General features: G+C 42.1%; 1 long non-coding RNA gene across 1 annotated transcript in view; it reads left to right on the top strand.

The window, feature by feature from the left end:
• The first annotated feature begins 229 nt into the window (after nt 1-229).
• Nucleotides 230-17,324, top strand: part of LOC308306566 — an 83,522-nt gene continuing 66,427 nt past the window's right edge. The window contains exon 1 of the long non-coding RNA XR_013963167.1: nt 230-327. This is a non-coding gene — a long non-coding RNA (uncharacterized lncRNA). The remainder of the gene's footprint in view (nt 328-17,324) is intronic.

Here is a 17,324-nt window from a genome sequence, read left to right as displayed (position 1 = left end):
CTGCCCTGCCTGCAGCCTTGCAGCCTGAGACAGAGGTCTTATTGCCCTCAGTGGTGGGAGGAGAGGTGGGAGGAGGGTCCTCCTACTAGACTGTACTTGGGGCTGAAATACACGCACAGTGACAGAAGAGAACCACGCCGCCCTGCAAAACAAGGCGGAGCGCAGGAGGAACACACACACACACACACACACACACACACACACACACACACACACACACAACCGAGGAGCCAGGAGGAGAGAGAGGCAGAGCTACATTATAACACGAAGAATAACCGCACAGTTATCGGTGGGGATTTTTACGGGTTTTTGGCAGCGGAAGAAAAGGTGAGAAAGCCAAGGGGTTTAATTATTCTCTTTTAATGTATTTATCCATACAGTAGTCTATGTATTTCTTTTGTTTTGTTTTTGTCCCGAGCCGACTGACTCCATGTCTGACGAGGAAGGCGGTGTTTAAGGGGGAAACTAGAAAGTTATCTGGGGCTGCTTGGCAAGGCTGGCTCGCCTGGCTGTGTCTGACTGTGTCAAATATAGGCAGGCTACTGCATGTGTACGAGAAGAGGAGCTGGTGGAATCAGCATCCTTTTGTCCTCCTCAGCGGCGTGTGTGTCACACACACGGCGTGTGTGTCACACACACAGTGTGTGTGTGTGTGTGTGTGTGTGTGTGGGGGTGAGTGAGAGAGAGAGAGAGAGAGAAGCGCGTGTGTTCAGTTATAGGCTGTCCAATCATAAAGCAATGTTCACTGCCTTTGTTGTAATAATAGCTAGTAAAATCCCCTCGGTGTTGATGTAACTGTAAATCAGAGTAGCCTGATGCAAAATGCGTAGGCTAATGGTCCATTCCATTTGGTTTGTACAGTCAATAGGCAAAAACAAGCCTACAGACATTCTTGGGTTTGTATCCTTTTGAATGTATTTTCAATAAACTAATCAATCAATACTCTCTTGGAGTTACACACATGGATACATTGACACTGAGGACTTTTATTGTGTATCAGAAACTAGAACCTGCCTGCTGTGTGCACATTTGTGTTCTCAACTTGATTGATTGAATATTGAAGATGTGTTATTATTGATGATATCCTCTGCATAGTACTGTGTTCTATCTGTCTGTCATTCAATGTTATATGAGATACAAAAAGGTTTCCTTTGTAAATAAGCCTAAAAGGCTTTCTTGGATCTCCTTTTAGTTGACCTTGTACCAGCGAACTGTAGCTACTGTACTGTCATGAAACTGTTCCTTTTCCTATGCAAACTTCTAATAAAGTCTTCAACCAATCAAGCAAGCAAGCAAGCAAGCAAGCAGTTTGCATACAGTAGGAAAAGCACAGGACAGTATTCAGATAAGGTCTACTAATAGGATTTAAACCCAAGAAAGCACTATGGGCATGGCTTTGTTTACATTGGAAAACTGCCTTTGCCTTTACGTTTCACTTTAGCTATTAGTCTGAATGTGTGTGTTTTTTTATATATATAATTATATATATTTTTTTTTTATTCAATCCATTCATTATAACTATTGACAACTCTGACAATGTCTCCATCATGTGCTGTTGTGTGGGTTTTTAACGTGCCTCGATGTCACATCAACACATCAATGCGTGTTGATTGAATGATGGTCTACCTACCGTCTCTGGTTGAAGTCGTTTTATTACGGCCAGTAAATTACTGCTCCACTCAGCCCCCTCCACACACCCACCCACCACCCTGCTACCTCCCTCCTCCCACCCAACACATCCCATCCCTTCCCTCACCCCATAAACCTCCGAAGGTCAGTAACAGTTATAGAGTTGTAGTTTGCAATCATGCTGCACTGAAACAGTTGTAGACTTGTAGTTATTGTAGTTTTGGCTTTGTTATCCCCCCCAACACAGGATGAATTAATGAGACGATTATAAAACATTCTTTCGTGTTGATTTGTTGATATAATGTATAGGAAAAAATAATTAGATATTTTAAAAAGTGTCTATTCGGTTTTAAGACGGTTATTGGTCCTAAATATCGGTTTCGATATATTTTGGGTTAATTGCCCATCTCTATATAAAGGCCCTTGTCTGTGGTGATGTGAAATAGCCTAGTGTTGTATAAAGAGACTTTGCATAGCCTTTGTGACAGTGACATTGAGAGTGAGAGTTTTGTCACTGTCATAGTGACTGTAGGAGTCAGAGAGATGACTGGACAAATCAATTTGTCAAGCCAACCGCTTTGACATATTTTAAGCGCATGCATCAACAGCCACACAGTTTACAGTTTACAGTTTAGGCATTTAGCAGACTTTTAATCCAAAGCGACTTACAATAAGCAGATAAAACATCACAATAATAAACAAGATAATATGTCAGTATATCAACAGCAATAAAACAAATGCAAATGAGTATCTATCTAGAAAAAAACTATATAATCCGTAAATAAAAAAAATAAAAAAGGTTTCTTAAAAACCTAAAAACAAATGCTAACTAGCTTCATGTATGGTCATTGATTTTTCCAGTAGTGCTAAGGGTTTAGGTGGAGTCTGAAAAGGTGAGTCTTCAGTCCACGGCGAAAGCTAGCGAGTAAGTCCGTTGTTCTAAGTGCGACAGGGAGTTTATTCCACAACTTGGGGGCCAGGAGGGCAAACTGTCTCGGACGAGTGGATTTTTGCCCTGGAGTCTTTAGCGAGGGTTCTGTCAGCATCCCTGTGTTGGCTGATCTAAGTGAACGGGTGGGGGTGTAGGATGATACTGTGTCCTGAATGTGTCTTTATTATTTGATTGCTTTTGTCAATGCTTAACATTCAATTGGCTAGCTGTTCTGTTTAAAATAAGGCCTCCCTACACACACACACACACACACACACACACACACACACACACACACACACACACACACACACACACACACACACACACACACACACACGTGCGCATGCTTGTATGTTAAAAAAAAAAAACATTTTAAACTGATTTGGTTCATTGAGAGGGAACTTTTTCGTCCCTCTGAAAGTCTTTTTTTGGATTGTATACAACGTGTTTAGGTTAGGATTTAGAGGAGGGTCCTGTTTTGAGAAAATGTTAGGAGTGTAGTGAATGGAATGTCTCCTGTGAGATTGATTTGCTCTCCAGTTTGCTTTAGAAGGGGAGCTGGGGGCCAGGTACTATAAAGGTGTCTCTCTCACACCTTAGGTTTAAGTCAGAGAGCTAAACGAACATGGCCGGGCTGCCAAAATATAAATGCCTCCACTGTTGAAGGTGTAAGCGGAGCTTGGTATTTTGTCAGGGAACAGCAGGGATGCCGAATTTGTACAAGTAAGCTGTAACGTCCTTTTGTAGGTCGCCGGCAATTGGACAGAAACCTCTTATGTCCAAGACTGTTACTTCAGTCAGGAACACCGCAGGAAGTTCGGTAGAATGCACTGGAGTCAGTGAAAGCCTGTGAAGCAGCTCATGAACAAACACTATTTATGAACAATTGAGACCTTCATAACATACTCGGCTCAGGAAAATAAAAGAAAACATTTTTTTCTGCTGTGTTGATTTTTGATGTGCGAAATGTACAGTGTGTAATTTTATAGTGGTATCTAAAGAGCACAAAGTGTGTTCCTGAAAGTGCCAGGTATCGCAAGACTGTCCACTGTTTCCTGTCTGTCAGTGTCAACCAAATCTTGCGATACTTCCCGAGGCAGAAACTATTATTATTACTGTTATTATTATTTCATTATGTACTGTGCACATCGAAAAGCAAGTGATTAGAAATAAAAACTCTGATATGTCTTCTTTTGTATTCCTGAACCGATTATATGACAAAGGTCTCAGTCGTTCATAAATAGTGTGTTTGTTCATGAGCTGGTCTAGCCGGCTCCATTCACTGACATGTATTTCATCGCACTTCCGGTGCGAGTTTTGGCACCCATGGTGAGCGGCATGGCCGGTCATGGTGCATGCCCGGTGGTCACGTGTTTCCCTACCTCCTAAAATACCTTGGTAGCACCCAGGACGCGCACTGGGTGAAAAATGGGTTACAAAATCATGGGATAAAAAAAGAAGAAAAAAATAAATAAAGAATGGAGATACAAGGTTTCTGCCCGACAGGAACAACATTTTCCACTGGGTGTATAATAGCCTGCCCTTGTTCTGCACTGATTGCAAGATACCGCCGTGTATCATTGCTTTATCTAATGCACATGTTGACTTTGAGATGGACTCTTTGTGATGAATTTCTCTGACCTCTATTCTATTTTTGTTTTGTCTTTTGTGTTTACTTCCTGTTGCTGCATTTGAAATGACCAAACCATCCCAGAGGGCCAAATAGGTTTTTTCCCCCAATCTTGTTGAAATTCAGGATGCTGTTTCTCTGTAACCTAGTTAGATGAATCATTCAGCGAGGAATAGCTTAACTGCGTTCTCCCTTTGTTTGAAATGGGGTGTTTACAGCATGGCCCTGTAAACAGAATATTTCTCAAGTGATGAGGAGGAGCGTTGTTTGACAGTTTTATAACATACAATTAACCACTTTAACTCTGGTGTCCCTATGTTGGGCATTTATTTATTTACATACATATCTTATGCCACTGGGGAACTTCAGTTTTCAGCTTCACCCAGCTGAGTGCTGCCCACAGAGGATCACGAAGGGGGAGCAGTTAGGGGTTAGGTGTCTTGCTCAGGGACACGTCGACACATTGCTGGAGCTGGAATCGTACCTGGGACTTCCAGGACCTCCGGGACCTCCAGTGAGTCACTAACCATTCAGCTATGGCCGCCCCAATATCATTAGGCAAAATCTTTCATAGTTGACAGGGGAGAAAAAAAATAATAAAAAAATAAATTATTAAACACTTTTTGGGTAAGTGGTAGTACCACAGGTTGAGAACCACTGAAATAGAGCTTTCATTTATAAAAGAAAAGTAAAAAAAAGTTTCAATTTGGAGATAAGAGGTTTCTTGCCCGACAACAGCAATATACTGTAGTGGTTAATCCCAGGGTAACATATCCCACACTAACCACCCATACCAATCTATGTTTACTCCTCTGTTAGACCCAGCAGCATGTATGTGTGCTGATGCCTTTGTGTAAACAGCCAGAGGAAAGGCAGGTGAATGGCTGAGACATGAGGACGAGACATGAGCATGTTACAATTTTCACATTTCGGCCATTTGAAAATAGCAGATCAACAAGCGCTCAATGCGTCGCATCGCAACGCATTGTGCGCTTGTAGATCTGCTAGTAGATTCCGCATTTCAAAAGATTATACGGTATATATATTTTGAACCTGTAAAATGGGACATTCTGCACAATGAGTGGGCCTACTTTTACTTCCAGTACTTTAAGTATATTTTGATGCTGATAGTACTTTAGTACTTTTACTCAAGTACATTTTGAATACGAGACTTCTACTTGTAACAGAGTATACCTACATTGCAGTATTGATACTTAAGTACAAAATGTAAGTAATCTTTTCCACCACTGCACGCACGCATGCACGCACGCACGCTCACTTACTTTTTGGGAGAACTAAACTAAATGCTTCCGGTATGATAAAGTGTTAAATGGAACTTCAGTGGTTGTGGCTGGGGATGCAGCATCAGAGAGTTGGAGTCATCTTCTAGTCTTAAGATGAAGAGAGGCAGCTCTCTCCTTCTCTCCATCTTTCTCCTGCAGCTGTCGGTTGCTCCATTTGAGAGGAGGCAAAAGAAAAGCACTGGGTTGCTAATGCCTTTTTATGTGCAAATGTAGACACTTTTGCCTAAGAAAAAGTTGGCAAATAATATGACAAGACTATTAATTTTCTTGGATGAATGAATCATTTGATGTTTGGTGTTAAATTGAGCGTTCCCGGGTAAGGCTAGCTTATTTCACTGGCTGATAGATCCACTCGCTGTCTGGAAGGAACTGATAAGACAAGATAAAACAACAAACAGTCTAATAACGCAGTGGTTCTCATATATTTCACACTAAGGCCCCCAAAATTGATATGTATTTGACCACAGACACCATTTGAAAAGTTATTGACTGTTCCAGGGTACCCCATAACATAAGAGAAGATTAGCCACAATTTGTCAATGTGATGCGGTGTGAGCTTGTAGATCTGCTATTTTCAAATAGCCCAAAAAAATTAATAGGGCTGTTGTGTTATAAACTGTTTCTCCTTCTGCTGGGGACGCCCTGGGACCCCTTCAAGGACCCCTGCGGGTCCCAGCCCTGATCGCACTTGGAAAACGAGTGTAACGACGTGGTTTCCATCAACACACTGTCCCGAATATCTTTGAGCAGGTACACGCATATTAATCGATGTAAAACAATCCTTAAATTCACATCCCAATAACCTTTATAGTGTCAGACCAGCGGCATTAACATAGGAACAAGCCTGGATGCAAATCAATGGTCTGCTAACTACAGTAGTGTACAGGTGTGTTAACGACATGCATGTGATGTCATTAAAATAGCCCCCCCCAAATATTAAATCACCAATACAACACCGGTCCTGACCTATGATTTCATTGCTATGTCAGTCATCTATGATGTCAGTCGTCTATCTATGGTGTTCACAATATTTCATATTAGTCGTACCATGAAGTTTAAAGGACGTCATTCTATTATACCCAGCATGTTTGCTGATGCACTGTGTACACAGACAGGAAATGAAAGTCAGGTGAATGGCTGAGACATGCACGTTTAGAGACTAACTTGTTCTGGCAGCTTACAGCAGTCTCCCCCATCACACCCCACGCACACACTTACACACACACAAACATGCACAGTACTGTGATGTCAGTCATCTCCATATTTGGGCAAAGTTTCAGCCCAACACAACCGCCATTGACTTCCGTATAAAATGTAAAAACATTCTATTGGCTATATTGTGAAAAACAATCAGAATTTCCTTGACCTATTGACATTGGTGCACAAGAAATGAGGCGCTGATGAGGGGGAGTGAGAGATTAGCCACAAACGCACGTACGCACGCACGCACGCACGCACTCTCTCTCTCTCTTTCAATTCAATTTCACTTCAATTCAAAGGGCTTTATTGTCATGAGAAAACATACGTTTACGTTGCCAAAGCAGAAATGTACACAATACAATATAATACAATCAAAACAAAATATGTACAAGTGAAAGGAGTGAAACCGTTTTCATGTATCAAGGTTACATGCAGACAGTGCAGGGATACACAATGATTAGTAGTCTTTAAGTTGGTTGGTTGTGTTCCATTTGACATCTTTCTCCTATCAAAGCAGCTCATGAATCTTGCAGCTGTGTTTGCACATTGTTGTACTTCACCCAGCAGATATGGGAGTTTTTATCATTGGTCATGTTTTCAAACTCTTCTTGGGTGGTTATGATCTGTGGGAAATATTTGTCTCTGATGTCTTGGTACAGTGGACAGGCGGTTAGGAAGTGTAGCTCAGTTTCCACTTCATTTTGTGTGCAGTGGGTGCAAAGTCTGTTTTCTCTTGGGAGCCAGGCATGCCTATGACATCCTTCTCGATCGCAAGGCGCCCTAGTCAAGATTTGTCTTTGTTTTGGGTTAGGCTCAGGTATTTTCTGCCAGGGTGTATTTTCTGTTTAGGGCCAAATAGCCTTCTATTTTGCTCTGCTTTTGGGTTGCTACTCTCCAATGTGTCAGGACAGGTAGTTTTCTTTTTGCTGTTTTATAATTTGGTTTAGTCCAGTGAGTTGTCTGTCTCATGGCTCTGCTTTTGTGTTTGTGTACAGAGTTCCCAGACCAGCTGGCTGAGGGGGCATCTCTCTAGATGTGTGAGTGCCTTGTTATGGTGTGCATCTGAGTCACTTTCTTTTAGGTGGTTATTTATAAAGTTTGAATGCTCTATTTTTTATTTTAATTATGAGTGGGTATTGTCCTAATTCTGCCCTGCATTATTTGGTGTTTCCCGCTGGATCCGGAGAATTGATTTGTAGAATTCTGTGTGCAGGGTCTCAATTTGGTGTTTGTCCCATTTTTCAAGGTCTTGGTTTGTAGATGGTCCCCAGATCTCACAACCATAGAGGGAAATTGGTTCTATCACACACACACACACACACACACACACACACACACACACACACACACACACACACACACACACACACACACACACACACACACACACAGAAACCCTCTATTTGGCCGGCTCACTTCTGAGGAGCCATGACGCTGTTTAAGACATCTCATTCCCAAAGGTATTCCCAGAGAAAACACTCTTCTTTACAGAATACAGTACGTCCTCCATACATAATTTCCCCTCGTTCTTCTATCACTGTCCTCCCTGAAAAAAAAAGATAGAAATGAAAAATCACCTCTGCTGTCCCCTTCATTAATTTTCCCCTCCGTCTCCCAAGACAGCAACAGATACGCTTCCAAGTTTCTCCTCTCGTCCACTTCATTTGCATGTTGGCTCTACGCGGCTGCCCATGTGTTTTCCAGGAGTCATGTGGCTAATTGGTTCCCATCTGTTGGACTTGGGAGAGAGCTGGGGCCCACACCAACGTCCCACGTCTTTCGTGTGCAGTATCTGATTGGCAGAATGTACTTGATTATTGACAGGGTGGTGTGCAGCATTCTGAAGTTCACATTCTCGGGCTGACTTTTAGTTCTCTCTGTTTGTTCTGCATTTCATGTATTTTCTTTATTCCCGTTGAGACATGCTGTGAGCTTGTAGATCGGCTATTTTCAGCATGCTACCAAGTATAAAATCAGGCACCAAAATACATTTTTGTAGATAAAAACAACAGTAGATTTAGTCACTAAAATCATATTATATTTATTCGACTAAAACTAGACTAGAACTAAAACATTTCAGATGACTAAAACGCGACTGAAACTAAATGAAAAGACTATGACACCAAATCTCTCAGCCACAAAAAGCAGATCTACAAGCTCACAACGCAACGTATACATTGTGTTTTATATTTTTCTGGGGGTCCCTTATTTTTCTTGGATATAAGGGACGCCCGCCCGGTTGTCCTTGAATGTCAAGTATACTGTAGTTACTTAGCAATCCACCCTAGATGTGCCTGTACAGTTGAACGTACAACATGCATTTCCCAGTCAACCTATAAGTATATAGTGCATGTGTCTGTCGGAGGCAGGCATGCATGTCTAACTTCAGTCAACAGTCTCTCGGTCTGACTTGCAGTTGAAAGCGGTGCAGAGGAAGTGGTCAGATCTTAGAACAACCAGAAATCAAGCGAAAACAGGAAGTAACATTACTGCAGCTGTTCGAACCCAGAGATAAGAGGCCCCCAGGAGACACGTTGCCTTGCTCATGTTGATTAGGGTATGTTACAAGTTAGTTGTACAAGTTAGTTGGTATGGTCAGAAACCTGTGTACTTGCAATTCTATTTGGTTGTAGTTAGTTTCAGATGGTGTTAGTTTTGCATTGTTATCTTTAGTTCTAGTTTTAGTTGATTATAACAATCGTGGCGCAGAGACAATGTGACAACCCAACAATAGAGCAAGTGGCACAGGATTACAGTAGTATGTACAGTCCACTGACATTAGTGGAACAGGAAAACATTGCACAACACACACACACACACACACACACGCACGCACGCACGCACGCACGCACGCACGCACGCACGCACGCACACGCACGCACACGCACACACACACACACACACAAACTCTCCACACCAACTGATGTTGTTTAATACTGTTGACCACGAAGGCCGCAGGAAACTATAAAGTGTGCCCGTTTGCTTTTATATGTTTGATTAACCTGCTGTCATGTTAACCTGACTTTCGCCAGATGGTGGCAGCATTGCGTTGCATTGCTTTACCATCTGGGCTCGGTCCGGCAGAGTTGATAACACTCGTAAAGTCCCGGGCCGGACCAATCAGCGGCAGCTATGGGCGGGCTCTGAGCGGCTCTGAGCCAATAGAGTCTGATTGCAGACCACGTGGAAACCCAGGAGGCAGATTCTGGGTGCAACGTCATGCAGACAGGCCAATATGAGTGGTTGGAGTTGGCACTCCCAGACTGTGACAGAGAGACGGCCATATCCAATCACCTGCTATAGAATTTGAAAAAATGGCCCGCCCCTTACATCGGTTCTGCCGGAGCGAGCCCAGATGGTAAGCAATGCAACGCAATGCTGTCACCATCTGGCGAAAGTCAGGTTACTGTCATGTAGGGTTTTTTCCACATTGTTTGTGTTTCTCAGTGCTGTAAACCACCCTGCGGCGCCACGCAAATAAAACATGTTATTTATTATTATAACTTACTGAGGGGGAAACTATCAATAAGTAGAGTATTATTGTGTACTTACAGGACTTTGCCATATCGTTGCTGTCGGGCAGAAACCTTGTATCTCCATATTTCTTTAAAATGTTACACCACAACTTTGCAAATTGTCTAAGCTGTAATACTGGGCCTACTCTCCCTCTGCCAACCTGGGGAGAAACCAAAACTGAGCTCATGCTTCCTTCAATGCATGAGGAGTGAGCAGTCTATGGGTTTTATAACTACTGAACCGATGCACTACAAAATAAATAACTACATCGGATCCATTTGAAACACTTTTTTCTGAAAAAAGCCATGGTTTTGGACATACAAGGTTTCCACCCGACAGCGACAATATGTCAAGCCCACGTTTGGCGTGAAGCCAATCTGAAGCGACACTAGTTGTTTTTAAGTGCTGTTCTACCTGAATTAAAGCAGGAAAATACACTGAGGTTCACATACTGTAGGACTCAAGCCTTTGGCAAATTCCGTAGAGGCCCCCCTGCTGGCCTGGAGCCAAACAGCGCTTTACTGCACCTCCCAGGACATTCTGTATCACCAGAAAATACTGCTTCTGGCTCCTGGCAGTGTTGAAAAGTAACTAAGTACATTTACTCAAGTACTGTCCTTTCTTGAGGGATATTTTCTTCTTCACAGAGGCAAATATTATACTTTTCTTCTACATTACAATTATTTGCAAACTTGAGTTACTAGTTACTGCAAGAATGAAAGGAAAGGTGTACAAGAGAGTGGTGAGACCAGCTTTGTTATATGGTTTAGAGGCAGTCACACTGAGGAAAAGACAGGAAGCAGGGCTGGAGATAGCAGAGACAAAAATGTTGAGGTTCTCTCTGGGAGTAAAAAGGGGGTCCGCTGCCGTCCGCATCAATATGCCGACGGGCCGGTATTCCGACTATAAAACTAACCCTAACTCTAACACTAACCCTAAACCTAACCTCAGTAACCGTGACGAGTAACTAACCTGCCGACGCTAGTCGGAACAGCGGTATATTGAGCGGACCCCGTAACAAGGATGGATAGGATCAGAAATGAGTACATCAGCGGTACAGTGCATGTTATATGTTTTGGAGATAAAGCCAGAGAGGCCAGACTGAGTTGGTTTGGACATGTACAGAGGAGGAATAGTGAGTAATATATTGGTAGAAGGATGCTGAGGTTGGAAGTTGGAACTGCCAGGCAGGACGCCGCAGGAGGCATAGAGGATGAACCAGAGAGGAGATTTATGGATGTAGTGAAAGAGGACATAAAGTTAGTAGGTGTGAAAGAAGAGGAGGTAGAGGACAGGGTGAGATGGAGGCAGATGATTCACTGTGGCGACCCCTGAAGGGAACAGACTAAACAATTGACCAAAATTATACTTAATTTATTTGAATGGTAACGTATACACTTCCGTTGGTTTGACAGCGAGACGCAGGACCAGGGTTTCCAAAGTTTGTGTGTATGTTTGTTATGACCTTGAATATATGAGTCAATATTGTTTGCTTTTGAATGTTTGTTTGATCATCAGAGCAACTTCTGTCAGGGAACTCAGTAGCAACTCAGCATAGCACAGTTGCTGCTGGCCGACCATTAGTCGGTCTCAGCTCCATGCTTCTATTCTCAAGCAATCACTTACTCACTTCATAATAAGAGCACCCTATTTAAATGGGGAAGTTGCATTGCTTATTCCTTGCTTGCTTTGTTTGCTGCTGTCTGTGCTGCTGCTGTTTGCTGCTTTAAAAGTTGCTGCTCACCCTCCACGACCCCAGCTGTTGTTTTTATCTACTTTTATGTACTGGCTGGGGGATTCCCAGAGTCCCTATTGCTAGGGAGATGCAATATGCTTTCTCAGACTACTGTTATGGAATGTATCCTTGGTCAGCCTGAGAGCAGGTGTTTACTTTTCTTAATTATATTTGCATTCTATACTGTCTGCTGAGGGGCTTTCAACCTGCCATTGTTGTCTCCGCATATAGTTTTCTAGTTCTACCTATCTCACTCTTCACCGACACCCAACTATTTTGAACCGTGGAGAGAACTATACAGGGAGGCGATTATTGTGTCCGTAGGAGGTGCCTTGTCGGCTGCGACTTGTGATTGGCTGAACTGGAGGTAGGGAGGGCTCCGCTGTGTTGACTTCTTGGACCGCGCGGAGGTGCCGAAAGTCGGGCGGACATAGATTTATGAATCTGTCCCTATCGAGCTAAAGCGAGCAAGTCGCCGTGTCGAGCGTTGCGCGCCTCCATCGCCTCTACGGAAGCTTTCCTTTACAAGGCATCTCCTACAGATACAATACTAGCATAAAGGGAGACCTTTAGTTTACCATCAAAAGATGGTCCCATTTTAACAGGAGTGTTTGGGCTAGGGGGTTGGAAGCCTTCACTCCCCTTCCTTTGAGTGAGGTGTATAAGAATCAGTAGTGTGTTCTACCGTGATACGCTGTTTACGCAGTGTGACCCGCAAAACATTTTCGTACCAAAGCGAAGCCATTCAAAAACAGAGAAAGCATATCTGATACGCATCTGATACACAGGAGGAAGGGCTGGGGGCTGGGCAGCAAGAATGTGGACTTCAATAGCCTAGTCTGAGGTGAAGGCTTGTGTGGCTTTTGTCTTTCTTGGGGTGATAATTCAAACATTAAACAATAGACCTACCTTCATTAGTGCGAGTATATCCGCGTACATGTGCGCGTGCCGTGTGTGGGAGGGAATAATTATAGATGAAATCCAAAATAAATCTACAACACACCACTGATAAGGATGTATCTCATTATGTTGTTCTGGAGTCGGAGATGCTTATCGTCTTGTATGCTGGAAGGATGGTGTCTCTAGGGATCCCTATCAAAATAAATGATTGTCTCATGATCTCTCATCCCACCTTGTTCTCACCTAGTTATTTTCATTTCATTTCATTCAGCTAGACCTGCAGGAGTCAGGAGCTTTGACAAAAAATGTTGGTCGACTACCTTTTTTCTAAAACTAAATAAAAACTAAATAAAACTAAGCTACGATGACTAAAACTAAGACTAAATATATTGACCATTTCATCAACAAATAAAAACTAGACTAAAATGTTAGGGAGGGACCAGTAGAACTAAAAGACAAGTAGTTTTATGTTTGGTTGAGCTTGGTTGTTGCCCAAGTAGGATATATACAAGTTTGTGCTGTGAGCTTGTAGATCGGCTCTTTTCAGCAAGTGAAAAAGAAAAAACTTGCAAACTGTCTTCAAATGCAAAAAAAGTGTTGGTCTTTTTAGCTGGTCAGCAGGACCAGCTCTTTAAACAGATTACATTGTCCTGAGACATTCAGGGGACCTAGGGGACCTATTTGCCGATTGGCTGTCCATGTCACATGGTCACCGAGCTCATGATTGGGAGCCAGACCTGTACTGCTGTAATGAAATATTTTGTCCAGCAGGGAGCACCATTCCTTCACACTGAGCCGGTGCCTGTGGCCAGCCTGCTTGTGATAAATGAAACAGAAGAAAAGAGAGGTCTATACTTGAGTAAAAGTACAAAAGTATTGGCATCAAAGTACAAAATGTTTGTATGATTGCTTGTAGATCGGTTATCATTCTTTGATTTTCACAAGTCATTGTTGACATCATCATCCATTTAAGCTTTATAATTAGCTTCATACTAACATTAACATTATTTTTCTTTCAATTCTAAACGTAGAGATTAGGTTATGAAAGGAAGGTGATTAGGTGATGAAAACTAGCAAAACTATAGCAGCCATTCACTTTAATCAACGCGATGCATCCAATGTAATTGTGATGAGGATGTCAAACAAACGTTAATCACGTCGTATTTAATTATACTTCATCTGTTACAGATGATTGTCCAAATAAACCGTACGTTATTTAAACTGTGAGCCATTTATAGACAATATGCAGTGTTGCCCTGGGCATCGTTGTAGGCTGTAGTAGGTGATGTGTCACACCATCTGCATACCATCTGCATTAACATATGAACTGAACGAGTATGCAAGTTGTCAATGATTTAACTCTATGACCATGATATGGGCTTTGGTGTGAAGTCATGAAAATATCGTACCCTACACAATTTACAAAAGCAACACAAAGTACATTCATTGATGAGCTGCTTCTTCCTGTCATCTGATCAGTGTCCACACAGTAGATTAATTCGAGTTGCATTTTAATATCAAATGAAACAGAGCAAAAACGATGTGCTGAATGAACCAATGCGAGTCTTTGAGAATTACAGTTAGTATCTTCACCAATAATGAGCACATTTCTAGAGACACGGTAACACATTCATTGTACTAAATGACAAGAAAGCATATATTTAGAACGATATGTAGCAGTGAAATACCACAAGATTTTGGAAAATGCCTACAATCAATACACTTATTTGAACACCTTGGTTACATTAAGTTCTGCATAATGCGTACTTTCTGCTTTTGGTACATTTTAATACAAATACTTTTTATACTTGTACTCAAGTATCCTACATTTTGAATACAAGACTTCCACTGACATTGCAGTATTGCATGATACTTAAGTAAAGAATGCGAGTACTTTTCCCACTACTGCCTAATAAGCATGCTAGTTTTAGTACAATCAGACATCACAGATAGATTTATAGAGTAATAGGCTCTAAGGCAACTGCAAACTTAGCAGGAGTCCTCCAGGCTATGGGGGAAAGTAGCTGTTGGAAAAAGTACTCAAATGTTTTACACTTGTTTTTTTTAAAGTATCTTAAAAGTATCAATACTGCACTGTAGATGTACTCAGTTATAAGTAAAAGTCACACACACACACACACCACACACACACACACACACACACACACACACACACACACACACACACATACACGGGGGGGGGGGGGAGTGACAAAATTCATAGATCTAGAACACAGACTTCATAGATATAGAACACAGAATATGTACAGTACAGTACAGTGAGGTACAGTATACAGTACAGTAAAGTACAGTAAGGTAATACGCAGTTATTACTGTTGTTTGAGCACGCCCGAGTTTTTTCAAAACTTTTTTTTTCCAAAAAACTTTTTTTTCCAAAACTTTTTTTTTTTTTCAAAAAACCTTTTTTTTGTTTTTTTTTCAAAAAACTTTTTTTTTTTCATCTGACCAGCTTATATATTGACTGTGTCAATTCTTGTTTAGACCTTCATCAAGCTATCTTTATGAACCAGAATAAGATGCTGCTAAGCATGCAGCCAAGTGAAAATCTGCCATTTTGATGCCATCACGGCCCAGCAAAAATAACCTTTAGTCTACTAAATCAACTGTAGATTTAGTCGACTTAAACAAGACTAACACTAAACATTTTAGATTAGCTCCTAAAATATGACTAAAACAAAATCAACATTGGCTCAACAATACTGGACTGGTATTTCTTTATATTGTGGTATTGCTACTTTTAACTAAGTAACAAATTGGAGTGCTTCTTCCTCCACGGCTTCCCGGGACATTTACTGTACTGTGTATGTCTGGTGTTAATTGTGTGGGGAGAATGTGTTTGTGCTTAGATTAGCTAACTCCCACTCAGCTTGGCTTGTTGCTGTGTGTGTGTGTGTGTGTGTGTGTGTGTGCGTGCGTGCATGCGTGTTATCGCCGTCGTTGTCTGTGTTTGGCATTGTTTCATCCGATGCTAACTTCTTCAAAAGTAGGACCGTCAGGAACTGAAACAAATGAATGGTGTGACATTTTAACGTGTGCAAAGACACGCATGCACAGCCACACACACACACACACACACACACACACACACACACACACACACACACACACACACACACACACACACACACATACATGCATGCGTGTTATCGCCGTCGTTGTCTGTGTTTGGCATTGTTTCATCCGATGCTAACTTCTTCAAAAGTAGGACCGTCAGGAACTGAAACAAATGAATGGTGTGACATTTTAATGTGTGCAAAGACACGCATGCACAGCCACACACACACACACACACACACACACACACACACACACACACACACACACACACACACACACACACACACACACACACACACACACACACACACACACACACATATACACACACACATGCACACACACACACACACACACACACACACACACACACACACACACACACACACACACACACTATTACACTAACAGTTTTTCCCCTGCCTTCATGTGGATAATTATGTTCCTCAGGGCAGACTTAACATTCCCTGTGGACCTGCCATGTATTCAGATTTTTCTTTTACAGTATCTGTAATGTTTCTGCCTTGTGTTTTCTCACCGTATGCATCATGCACTCATACCTGCTGCTATGTGGACGTATGTATTACCCGCTTTTCAGTTCAGTACCAATAATAATCAACTTTATTCACGTGATATACAAAGGTGAATAACGTGTACAGTAGTAACATTTAATAGATGATGCACCAACAGGTTTAAATGGTATGACGATGGTTCAGCAATATAAATTGCAATTTGCAGTATAGCAATAAATGGTCTCTCTCTCATCTCTGTTCCTCTCCCCCCCCTTCCAGGGGGATAGTTCCCTCTATACCCATGCATTTACCATGCATAATAATCTCTCTCTCTCTCATTTGCCTCTGCCTCTTTCTCTCTTCTGTCTGTCTCACTCATTCACTCTCTGTATCTCTCTGTATCTGTCCCTGTCTCTGTCTGTCTCTCTCTCTCTCTCTCTCTCTCTCTCTCTCTCTCTCTCTCTCTCTCTCTCTCTCTCTTCTCTCTCTCTCTCTCTCTCTCTCTCTCTCTCTCTCTCTCTCCCCCCCCCCCTGAGAAGCCTTTGATGTGATTGATTGATTGATGGCATGTCAGTGGTGACCTTCCCTAACATAGTAATGTCTTCATGTCTGGGGGTGTACATTATGTTTGCACACCGAAAATAGCTATGCGACACCCATCATATACAGCAAAGTATAAAGGCAAGACTATATGGATAGAGACAGGAGGCGATGGGGGAAATGGTGGAGTAAGGGTTTTGATGCCAAGAACTTCCATCGTCGTTAGCTCAAGTTTTTCCCGCTATAGCTGGCGAGGCTGAACGATGCCTGTGGGATTTCATGTCACGTTTAGCTTTTCATGCTCGTGTTCTTTGTAGCGTTTCCTATCTGTGAGTTGTGATATTCA

Source organism: Nannobrachium achirus, assembly GCF_963921795.1.
Source record: "Nannobrachium achirus genome assembly, chromosome: 21".
NCBI classification, from domain to species: Eukaryota; Metazoa; Chordata; class Actinopteri; order Myctophiformes; family Myctophidae; genus Nannobrachium; species Nannobrachium achirus.
This window is presented reverse-complemented; position numbering and strand designations above follow the sequence as displayed.